Genomic DNA, 13,199 nt, shown 5'->3' on the forward strand with positions numbered 1-13,199 from the left:
CAAAGAACATGGGAAAGGACAAAGAAAACAAATGGAAAACAGATGAACTAGAGGTAACTCACTTACCATACCAAGAAAGCTGAAATACTAAGACTTCAAGGAAAAACAAAGAAAGTAGCTCCATTTACACCACAGAAAACATAAAAAATTCAGGAGCTTGGGGCACCAAGTACCTCTGGAAATGTGGATGAAGGTGAGGCTGAAAAACTGGAAGATTTACTGAAAGTATGTTTAAGAAGTACCTGGGCCCTCAGACCTCCCACAATCCACAGGGCTAGGTGATGGCCCCTCCCCACCCCCCTGCAGGTAACTGAAGGTTTATTATCTGGAATGGGCCACAAAAAGAGACAGTCTCTGGGCTAGAGAACACATGGCTCACTTAAGGATGAGAATATCATATTGAAAACAAGGGTTTAAGTACAAGTTAATACACTGGAAGAATTATCACAAACCTAGTGGTTTAAAAAATGAAAATTACTATCTTACAATTCTGTAGTATAGAAATCCAACATGGATCTCACTAAGCTAACATCAATGCTTTGGTAGAGCTGGATTCCTTTCTGGAGGCTCTAGAGGAGAGACCACTTCCTTAGCTCTTTCCAGATTCCAAGGGCTACCCACATTACCTGGGCATGGCCCCTTTCTCCTCCATCTTCAAAACCAACAGCCTTGCATCTCTCTGTGCCTTGCATCTGTGGTCACATTTTCCTCTTTCTCTCCCATTTCCCCTTCACATTTAAGAACCCTTGTGAATAAGTTGTCCCTGTGGAGACAATCCATGAATATCTTCCTGGCTCAACATCCTAACCTAATCACATCTGCAAAGTCCTTTTTGCTATAGAAGGTAACAGATTCACAGATTTCAGGGATTAGAATGTGGACATCTCTGGGGGGCCACAATTCTGTTTACCACATCAGCCAAAACACTGGCCACTAGGATTATCGATTTCACGCGTAATTTATGAAAAGACTTTTCTGGGGGTTCTGACAAGCCCAAGAGTAAAGACTTAAAAAGACTGAATTGAAGATGTTCCCAAATGAAAATGCCCCTGGAATTACATATCCTGCATTATCAATTTCCATCTCATATCTTCAGTCGTCACCTCATTCCTACTCAAAACTCAGGGCAAAACTGTTTTGAAGCGTATTTGCTATTCCTGCAGCCTTCCCGCCCCCCATCCCCAACTTCCTTCATGACTATCTCTTGAATTTCATTTAATCACACTTTTATTACCATTTCAGAGAAACCTCTTATCTGGATCATTAACAGACTTCCTATTGCCAAACTCAATGGTCAATTGTCATCTTAGTAAATTTCTGAGACCCATTTGAAACAACTGATTGCTCTCTTTTTCTTGAAAAACCCTCTTGCTTTCCCATTTTCTTGGTTTTCCTCATTCTCCAACAGCTCTTTCTCAGTCTCATTTGTAGAGCTTTCTCTATCTATGAATACCGGAGTTCCCCAGGGCTCAATTTCTTGTCTTTTCTTATCAATATATATCAAATGTATAAGCTGTTGATGCCCAAATTTATACCACTGTCTCTTTCTGAACTCTAGTCTGTATTGTCACAGTTGGAAGGCAAATTTAATGTGTTCACAAGCTAGCTTTTGATTTTTCTCTCTCAAACTTGCTTCTAATATTCCTCATCTCAACAAATGGCACCATCATTCCTATGATTGTTAGGCACTAAAACCTAGCAGTCATCTTTGATGCTTTCTTTCTTCCACATTCTACAATCACTTTATAAATAAATCCTGCGGTCTGTACCTTCCAAATACAGTGCAAATGTGACCTTCTCACCACCTTCATTATTACCAAGCCCAGCCCAACCATCAGTGTCTCCCACCAGGAATTCTGGAATGTCTTTGAAACCTTCATCCCTGTTTCTATTTATATACCCCCCAAAACACCTTCTCTGCATCCAACAAGTCCTTTCAAATGTAAATAAGACTATGTCATTTCCTCTGTCTCAAACATTTCATGGCTTCCATTTGCAGTTAGAAAAAAATCCTTTTACTTTGTTTTAGAAGATTGTATGATTTGAGTACTGGCACCAGCCATATGGGACACCTTGCTATTCATCTTGTTATAACAAGCCAAGATGATTACTACTTTGGAAACTCTTTCTCCCTGGGATTGCTTTCTTTAGATCTTTATATTCATCCAGGTCTCTCATTTTATTCAGATGTCTGCTTGGATATTTTGCTGGCCAACCTCTCCAAAAGAGTATCCCCCATCACTCCAACCGAATTTTATTTTCTTCTTGGCATTTCCCAGCAAAGACATTCCATTATATTTATGTGTTTATCTTTTTCTCTGCCACTGTAAGTTATTTGAGGATAGAAATTTTGTTTTTTCTTTTATCCCCACTGCCTAGACTGCCTGATACATAGAATATTTTTTGAATTAATAAATTACTGCAATCCAAGATGAACCATGAAGATGTCCCCCAGTTTGGAAGTTTCAAGAAAGAGAAGGATAAGCTATTTTATTCATTATAACAGTGTCTTATTAAGGTCAATAATGGTTTGGAATGCAAGATACCCAGAAAATCTGCTTCACATATTTAAATGTGATCATACACATAAAGCACACAACAAAATCTGCCACAACAAAATATCACAGACTAGTTTCCTTAAACAATAGGAAATTATTTTCTCACAGTTCTTGAGGCTCCAAGTCTGAGATCAAGGTACTGGAAGGGTTGGTTTCTGCTGAGACCTCTCTCCTTGGCTTGTAGATGGCTGATGAACTGTATCTTTATTTTTTTATTTTTCATTTAAATTCAATTAGCCAACATATAGTACATCATTAGTTTCACATGTAATGTTCAATAATTCATCAGTTGTGTATAACACCCAGTGCTCATCACATCACACGCCCTCCTTAAAGCCCATCACCCAATTACCCATCCACCTTCCCTCCAGCAACCCTCAGTTTGTTTCCTCTGGTTAAGAGTCTCATGGGTTTTCTCCTTCTCTAATGACTTGCCATTCAGTTTTCCCTCCCTTCCCCTATGGTCCTCCACACTGTTTCTTATATTCCACATGAGTGAAACCATATGGTAATTGTCTTTCTCTGATTGACTTATTTTGCTCAGCATAATACACTCCAGTTTTATCCACGTTGATGTAAATAGTAACTATTCATCCTTTCTGACGGCTGAGTAATATTCCATCATATATATATATTATATATATACATATATCACACCTTCTTTAGCCATTCATCTGTCGATGGACATCTCAGCTCTTTCCACAGTTTGGCTATTGTGGTCATGGCTGCTATAAACATTGGGGTGCATGTGCCCCTTTGGATCACTACATTTGTATCTTTGGGGTAAATACCTAGTAGTAAAATTGCTGGGTCATAGGGTAGCTCTATTTTTAACTTCTTGAGGAACCTCCATACTGTTTTCCAGAGTGGCTGTACCAGCTTGCATTCCCACCCACAGTTTAAGAGGGTTCCCCTTTCTCGGCATCCTTACCAACATTTGTTGTTTCCTGACTTGTTAATTTTAGCTATTCTGACTAGAGTGGGGTGGTATTTCATTGTGGTTTTGATTTGTATTTCCCTGATGCCGAATGACATGGAACATTTCTTCATGTGTCTGTTGGCCATTTGTAGGTCTTCTTTGGAGAAATGTCTGTTCATGTCTTCTGCCCATTTCTTGACTAGATTATTTCTTTTTTGGCTGTTGAGTTCAGTAAGTTCTTTATGAACTCTCAGATACCAGCCCTCTATCTGATATGTCATTTGCAAATATCTTCTCCCATTCTGTAGGTTGCCTTTTGGTTTTGCTGACTGTTTCCTTTGCTGTGCAGAAGCTTTTTATCTTGATGAAGTCCCAAAAGTTCTTGTTTCCTCTTGTTCCCTTGCCTTTAGAGACACGTCTAGCAAGAAGTTGCTGCCGCCGAGGTCGAAGAGGTTGCTGCCTGTGTTCTCCTCTAGGATTTTGATGGATTCCTGTCTCACATTTAGGTCTTTCATCTGTTTCGAGTTTATCTTTGTGTATGGTGTAAGAAAATTGTCCAGTTTCATTCTTCTGCATGTGGCTGTCCAGTTTTCCCAGCACCGTTTATTGAAGAGACTGTCCTTTTTCCATTGGACATTCTTTCCTGCTTTGTCGAAGATTATTTGACCATAGAGTTGAGGGCCCATTTCTGGGTTCTCTATTCTGTTCCATTGATCTATGTGTCTCTTTTTGTGCCAGTACCATACTGTCTTGATGATTACACTCCCTGTGTCTTTACAAGCTCTTCCCTGTGTGTGTGTGTGTGTGTGTGTGTCCTAATCTCCTCTTTTTATAAGGACATGAATCAGATTGGATTAGGGCCCATCCCAAAGACCTCATTAACATTAATTACCTCTTTAAAGAGCCTATCTTCAAATATAGCCTTGTTTTGAGGTACTGAAGTTTAGGACTATAATACATAGATTTTTGGGGAATGCAATTCACCTCATAACAGAGTGGTATTCAGTAGCTGTGGTATTTGTATTATATCAAGCTCTGTAAGTTTGAGCTGAGAAGTATTGCTTAAAGACCTTCTTAAGTATGTTTTTCCTCCATCAGCCTGCCATAATTCTGTCGGTAGCAATTTATTCTCTTAAAGCCTTCCTTTCTCTCCTGAGATTTTGCTTTAGTACTGCTAAGAGGCCTGGCTGGGATGCGAGTGGGAGGTATCACAGCTCATCTGCTTGTTACTTAATAAGCTAGGTTGATCAGTCATTTCTCAAAACCATGAGAACAAGACAGTGGAGACATAGATTTTGAAGAGAAAAAAGTCTGTGACAGCATGAACACACTAGTCCCCAGAGGAAAGGGGAACTAACAAAATGAAAGAAAGACAATTCGTCTATTAGCCATTTGCTTGGCTTGATGACCGTTTCACCAATAGCTACTTCTTCCAACACGGCTACCAGTGATTTTGCAACACTGGGATTAAGTCTCAGAAATGGTGGGTATATACTGAATTACTGAATAAAGTAAGTTCACTGATAATGAATAACAATCAACATATATAAGTAGAGTCTGCCTTAGCAACTGACTTCAATCTCACAGTTAACTCAACAAGGAGTTATAGGATTTGAGAACTGTCTGTCCATTTGAAATGGAGCTTCCTAAATCTCACAAAATGATACTCTCTGCTCATGCAATCGAATAGTTGACTATATTTTCTTCTTGATTTTACATACTAATCATTGTTTATCATTAATATTTTAGTTTTCGCTTGTTCAGTCTAACATTTATTACCATATCCTCAGTTGGTAAAGAAATTCATTCTTTCCAAATCATTCTTAAATAGGCCATTTTGACAAACTCAGACCAAGTGTTTCCTTTGCTTATACTGCTGTATTTACAAAACAAAAACTTTAAACAAGATCCCTCCGTAAATAACCCAGAATTCACTAAATTCTTTCAGAGGTGTGCTCTTTTTATATTAAAATTCATCACTATAGTTCATAAGTATTCTCAGACTGTAGTTTCCAAGACCAATAGTGAGGGTTTAAGTTGACCTTTTCAATGTACTGACATTCAAAACTAAATGAAGGGGGGGAAATCGGAGGGGTAGACAAACCATGAGAGACTATGGACTCTGAGAAACAGGCTGAGGGTTCTAGAGGGGAGGGGGTGGGGGGATGGGTTAGCCTGGTGATGGGTATTAAAGAGGGCACGTTCTGCATGGAGCACTGGGTGTTATGCACAAACAATGAATCATGGAACACTACATCAAAAACTAATGATGTAATTAATGTATGGTGATTAACATAATAAAATAAAAAATAAAAAAAGGATAATGTCTATCAACTACACTACCCATAGACCAAAAAAGAGACATGGTATCACAGCCAAAATCTCCCGATTTGTTAACAGTTATGGCTGTGGATCAGTGAAGGGATGCTAGCCTGCTCCATGCAGTTAGCTTTCCCACTGAAGTCATTTGCAGGGAACGGTAGGGATTGTGACTACACTGCAGAGGAAATCCCACTGTACACATGGCAGTTAAGGCACATATACTTCTATACAAACTTAATGATGAGCAAAAGCCAGAGTATGTAGTATGAAAATTAGAGTGCACTTGGATAAACACTGTTTTTTAATAAAAAGGTATACGTTCCTCTGCCCCATTTCCCAAATGTCTCCATTTCCACACACCTGATTTTCCTAGATTGCATTCCTTCTCCGCAGCGCAGAGACCTCAGCTCATTGTGGATTTTGCATGGAGACCAGTGTTCTACAATCCAGGAATACTGATTGCATTCACTGTAGCATGGGACTGCCTCATGCACCTGTCAAGAACAGGAAAGGAAAAAAAAAATTATGTGGAACTCTACAAGTTATATAAAAAGAGCCTATCTTTTAGTAATGCCTGTTGAACATAACCCAAGAACTATACTCTGGCTAAAACAGCCAAATTACACTCCCAAAAAGCAAGATGTATTTGGCTTCTCTGAAATTACTGACTTGCCTAAAGAAACATACAGGGGAAATCAACTAAGACATAAACAAAGGACAGTCATTTCCTACCACTGAGAATAGGAATTCCATTACCATTTCATTTCCCGAAAGACCTCACACAGCATCTATTAGATGGTCCAGCTCTCAATTATATGGCATACTGTATTTTCAGATGTACTTTAAGATGTCAATTGAAACAAATATATATAAGGAAAATTTACTCTTGAATATAAGAGGTCCTTAGAATGCATAAGAAAAGTGGTATTTGCACAGGAAATTTCTTTTTATGCCCCCAAATGATCAATGCTAACAGGCAATCATTTAGCCTCCTGGGTATTGTGGCTTTATATGAGTTCAGCTATTTGTAGGATGTTTTCAGAGCATAGCTATAACACAGACACACACACACACACACACACACACGACAAACACTACTAGACTGTTAGAGGCTGGGCATGACTGATTACTGACTGTGAATATTTACAATTTTATGGTAAAAACAATGATTACAGTAAATGAATTCTTAGGTTACTTCCTATGCACTTGTTTGTGATGATTTTTTTCCCTGAAACTGTATCCCATTGGGTAGTCAATTGAGTTTGCCTGCCTTTTTAAGACAGAATTTAAAATGCATTACTCAATATAGAGCACAGCACTCTCAGTAAGAAGATGTTTCATTGCATGATAGGTTACTCTAGATCACAAAGATGGCTCTAGTTTAGCATGCTGATGAAGACGGAGTCAACCTATAACCAAAATAGTTAATTAATGCTTTTCCTTTTAAGTAAGAACTTGAGCTTGAGTTCTTTTCTCCGCCTTTCTAATTCCACAAAATTGTAAATGATGACGAGGCAGCGCTATCCAAACAGAACCATTACTTGCAAGTTTCCACTAAATGAGAGGGAAAGCACTATGTAATGGGATAATCAGAAAACAAGATTGGAGCACTGTCAGCATGTTAGATGGAAATCAAATGAGAAAAGGTTATTTGTGAGACTACATCTTAGGAATCACAAATAATGTCAGAAACTATTTTTAACTGTGGGGTTCTGGCTCTCTCATGTAGAGCACACAAGGAAAAGGAAAACCACAAAGTGAAAAATATGTGAAGGCAAAATGAAAGGAGATGGGAAAATAAAAGTGGAAGTAGGTGTAGGAAAGTAAGGAATTAAGTAATAAAAGCAGCACATTTCATGCTGTGAATGCTGCCAAGAATGAAACGAAAGGTTTGGAAGCAGAACCTACGTTAGAATAAGGAGGTAATAAATAACTTGTAAGGGAGAAAAGCCTGCCCAACTCCTGGCATGGTAGAGGTAAGAGAAAAATCTATCAAAATGAAAGACAGGACCCCAATGGAACAGACACCTGGAAAGTGAGCTGATGACAGCTGAGGGTTTAGCCAACTCCACTCTACCACAAAAATGAAGACTGCACTGAATTTGTGGGCTTGTTCTGTAAACTTTTCAATATGTAACAATTTAAATAAAGCTCTTTCTTTGGCTTTCATATGAGATACATGGAAGTCTGCCAAAGCACTTTGTACAAACCAGGGGTAGATGGAAATATTAATTAACAAAGTATTTTCCCATACCTCATGCATGAATTTGAGAGCAAATGGATGGAATATCCTGAGAGGGACTTATTTTTCTAAAGTTATCAATACTAAGCAGAGTTTACATTTCTACCCTACCTCCTACATAAAGCCCAAAGACAACTAGAAAAATGAAAACCTGTGTAGTTGCACGTTGCTCTGATATAAACATTTGAATGTCTGGTTGTATATTTGATTTACTATTTTTACTCTTTATGCTTTGCAATCTACAGCTAAGCAGAGTAGCTAACCTCAATGAAAAGCTGTTGGAAGATAGGGAGCGTATCTTTGCAGGAAGATGCTGACCCACCCTTTTAACTAATGAGTAAAAAAAATAGTACCTCTTAAAAAAGATTCACATGGATTTACTTGATTTTTCCCCCATATGTGTATGCTATTTTAATATTGCTCATACTGTCACTTCTAGCTGATAAATCCCTATCCTTCCTTCAAAGCCCAAGTAAACCCCATCACTTCCACAAGGCTTTTCCTATGACCCCTAGTTGACATGTTTTTGGTACTCAGTGACAGTCTCAGTTTTAAGAGACTTGTTGCCAGATTATAACATCATGTACAGGGGCTGGGACAGTGCTGGTGGTTAGAACCTCATTGTGTTTTGCTGGAGGAGCAGACAAATTTAATAAAGTCATCACCTGACTCTTTTTCTAAGTGTTTCCTATTTTTCACACTACTTTAGCTCTTTTTCTCATCTTGGTCTTAATGTCTCCTTTTCACTTTATATAATAAGTCTACTTCTCACTTTAAATAAAAGTGAGAAAGTAAGCTCAGAGAAACACAATTTGTACTTTTCACACCTAAGGATGCTTCTAGTCCTAACCAAAGTCAGACCTGGACAAGAAGCGTTTGTGTAGGTGACTACTCAAAAAACTCTTGAGTCTTAGGCAGGCAGAAACAAAGTTTCCATGTCTGTATTTCACAAGACATGGGGGACTGAGTGGGTTCAATAAGTACTGGGTGAATTGAAAGGGGCCCAGGTTGCTAAATGACTCTCACACAATTCTCTAGAGAACATAGGCCCACTAAATAGAACATGTAAGGGGTATTTTACAAAGCCCAAAGGACAGTAGGAAGGAGCAAAAAATAAAAACCTTTTCTTTCCATTATGGGGCTGGGGTGAAGAATAGCAATCACTATGTCATCAAAAGGTGCTGCTTGATGATTTTGTTATGGGAAAGAAAGGCTGTTCCTTAAGAATTGTGAGAACTGTCTCCTTAGAGTCCTTGTCCATTAGGCATGGAATCTTATCTAGAGGATTGAAAACAACCACAAGAGGCAAAAAGTGCAGCAGGCATTCAAGAATAAAAACTAACTACCCAGCTGGCCAATTTCTTCTCCTTTCAGTCCTTTATGTTCTGGCTATATCATATTGCTATACAGTTGGTGCTTATTACAGTTTTTTAATGGAAGTTGTTAAAGCATGGACTTTATCAAGGAATCGTATGGAAATTCTGAAGGAGAGAAATGAGCCACGGGAAAGTTAAATGAAAATCATTCCTAAATGGCACAAATTGGGAAGAAAATAACAGGGTTTAATAGGGCCATAGATGCTAAAAATGCCACTGAAAAATCTAAATCCTCAGAGAGGCAACATTTCATTCTCCTAGTAATGAGTTCTATTTATTACTTCTTCAGTGGGGAATTGTGTTTTTATAATTTTGCTAGTTCCAGAGTCATAAACTCATTCATTGAGTCAGTCTTTTAATATTTATTAAATAAGTCTCTGCTCGTTGTAATTGATCATTTTAATTAAGTACTATTTTCTGATACTCATCTCCAACTATAGATGGACTTCCCTGGCATAAACTTGCAAGCAGGGTCTCTCTGGAGCTCAGCAGATGTCATTACTGCATATCAGAGTCCTAGGGTTCAAGGGCTCAAATAAAGCAAACGAACAGTAACCACAATAAACACAAAAGTGAAGAAAGGAACTCATGAATTCCAATTTTCTACAGTCAAAACCCTTTGCTCCAGTGAAGCTGCCAGTCAACACCCGTACAGAAATCTTCAGGCTGGAGACTTCCATACCGGACACTGTGGTTACTTAGTAGAACTTGACAATTAGTTCAAAAGCCCATCTAGGGCCAGAAATTCCTGCAAATCTGAGCCAGGGTCTGTACCATTGGCCTGTGAGAGGAAATAGTCTTCTTGGAGTGGTGAGATCAATAAAGCACTATGGGTTCCATTCTCCCCCAAATGTTGTGAGCTTTTAATATAAGATGTACAAATTTCCCTCAGGTCTAGGACCCTCATCTCTTAATTCAAAGAGCTTTCCCCCCAGCCCTTCACTAGTTGTCTGTCTCCTCTTTTTCCTCCTCCAGGGTTCATGCTTTCCCTTCAGAAGGGTCCTCTATACTATATCCTCCCTCAACCAAATTTTGCCCTTTTTCTCATTCAGTCAGCAACTAAGTTATGCACTCCTCCATTATGAATGTCTGAATGACTGGAAAGTATCACATTTAGGCAAGTAAACTTTTGCTTCCATTTGTGTTAATCATGCATTTATACCTGTCTGTACTTAATATAATACATGTGGTGCTAAAGTTCAGTCCTCATGCAACTGCACCTACATGCTTTACAATGTGCCCATCACTGGCCCCCGGTTATCAATGACACCATATAATGCTGTGTAGAACTTTATAGCTTGTATAAGACACTTTATGTCTCTGGTCTTAATCATCAGGATCATTTGAGTTACACAAGGTTAGCAGAATCCCTATTTCTAGGTAAAAATAAATAAAATTTGAAGATGCCCAGTTAGTCATTCATAGCAGATGAATGACTAGGCTCGTGCTCAAACTGAGATGAATTTAGAATCCCACTCTGCTGATGCAAACAGTGCGTGGGTTTCATCTCTTTAGCTTGTTTGGGCACATTCCATGCTCTGAGAATATCTTTTCAATGAGTAAGATAATGCTAATATTTATAAATTCCTAAAAAGGGAAAACCAAAAACAGAATTTTCAAATATGTCTATACAGTAGATGATGCCTATTGCTATATATTTATATATATATATATATATATAAAACTGCACAAGCCATTCATCCCAAGGCTTCAGGTATGGAGTCTCTTTTCATAATTTCAAAAAACCAAGAAGTATCTCAGAAAACCAACTTCCATTTTAAACATGGAAGAGCAGGCCTGAGTCTTTTAGATGGTTGCAATTCTTTGTGTGAATGGGGGGTTAAAAAAAAATCCACAACTGTTTTTAAATTGGTATCGGTGGGAAAACTATCACGCCTATCATTTGTACAGTGTGTTGCTCAAGAGGGCAGCATTTGGAGTCAGGCTTTCTGAGAATCTGGAAAAAAGCGATCCATACTTGCGAGGTAGGCAACTGTCATTTCCAGCTTCAATGTTCAAGTCTAAGGCCCTGGCTGTCTTCCTCTTCCAAGACATTTTCTCACACTAGCTTCTCTGGCTACACAGCAGTTGAAAAGATTTCCTGAGCATGCCCTGAGCTTATCACCATGCCCGGTTTGTGAGGTTCACCAGTGGTTTTATATATGCATTGTATGTTTTCTTTTCAGTTTTCACCCTAAAAAAATCTCAAAACAAACCTCACAATGCTGAATGAATCTTATTTGCAAAACTTGTAGACAAATTATTGAGCTTTCAAGCCAATGGGAAGTTGATTAGCAAAGTAATGGAGGTGGCCACATTCCTCATCTTCTAAGAGCAGCAGTTTCTGTGTCAGACGTACAGACTATGTTAACTGTAGCGTTGTATCAAGGGGCCTGTAAATGCATTCCTCATACCAAACCTTGTCTGTAGTCTCAATGAATAATACAATCTCAGACATATTGTCACCACTGCTCATCAAATGAATGTAGTAGGCAATGCTGTGATTAATGAAGTTTTAACTTGAAAGTGCTTCTGAATTGGAAATCTCTCATTAGAAAGTTTCTCAATCCGGGCTGGCTAAGAGTGCAAGATCCTTGTAACAAAAACACAGAGAACTACTGCCCTTACATGCAAAAAAATAATAAATAAAAATGGACTAACAATGAGGCTATCTATGCCTTAAAGTCACATTATTGTTTCTATTTTGACAGAAGATATGTTGTACAGAGTAGCCTTTTTTCTAAACGGAATATAGAATAATATTTCTTATACAGAAGGTCTAAACTCTGGATTTTTTTTTCCCTTTCCTTTTTTAATGGTCTAAAGCACTCAACCCCTTACCTCCAGTCTGAATACCACTGACGATCTTTTAAGCACAGTGTCATCAGAATCAAGATGAATATCCTCTCACAGCTAAGCTACCTCTGTCATTCACGCAGTCCTCTGTTCCAACAGTGGGGGTGGAGGTGGAGATTAGTATGGGTACAGAGACTAAGTAGGGCCCCAAGTTATGCATATACTTCCACCCCTTCCCCATGTTTCCTGCCTCCTTCAAGGATATTACACATAGCCTGAACTTTACAGAGGGTATTTAATATTGGGGAACCACCAAGTCCTCATGTAAAAGACCATGGTTACAGTTCAGTTATCTGTGCTAATGGAGTTTAAATTATTTGTAATGGCAAACAAATAACAATGCATTATTTCTTTTTTTAATCCTTCATACTCTATTTCCCTGGTAGCAGATTTACATTTCTTATTGTGCATGATTTAAGTGACTATGAAACCACAGTCTTAAAGTGAACTGCATGGTAATGGACAATCAACAAAAGTGATGATTGTGGAGATCCTATACAGTGCACGATATTCTACAGTAAAGCACTAACACACACACACACACACACACACACACACACACGGGCACTGATTGGACTCCCTTTGTGCCTGATATGTGGTACGGAATTGAGGGAACATATTGACATAGACAAGTCGGGGCAAGTTGAACTATAAGGCCCACACACTGTACCTCAGCACTATGTAAACAACCATAAAAGGTAGAATGAGAGGCGGAAACTCACTCCAGAGTTGGATTGACTTTTCCAACACCCTGGGAGTTTCCACCCACGGCCATGCTGTTGTGATAAGAAATCAGATGGCATTTTGTAGATTGCTCATAGCATGCCAGGGACTACTGTCATGGTGGTCCTTTGGATTTTCATAGCACGGATTGCAGTTATCAGTCACACTGAAGTGGGGGGGAAAAAACCAACAACCACATGCCA

The sequence above is a fragment of the Mirounga leonina genome, unplaced genomic scaffold, assembly GCF_011800145.1.
Source record: "Mirounga leonina isolate KUSES-001 unplaced genomic scaffold, KU_Mleo_1.0 Mir_151, whole genome shotgun sequence".
NCBI classification, from domain to species: Eukaryota; Metazoa; Chordata; class Mammalia; order Carnivora; family Phocidae; genus Mirounga; species Mirounga leonina.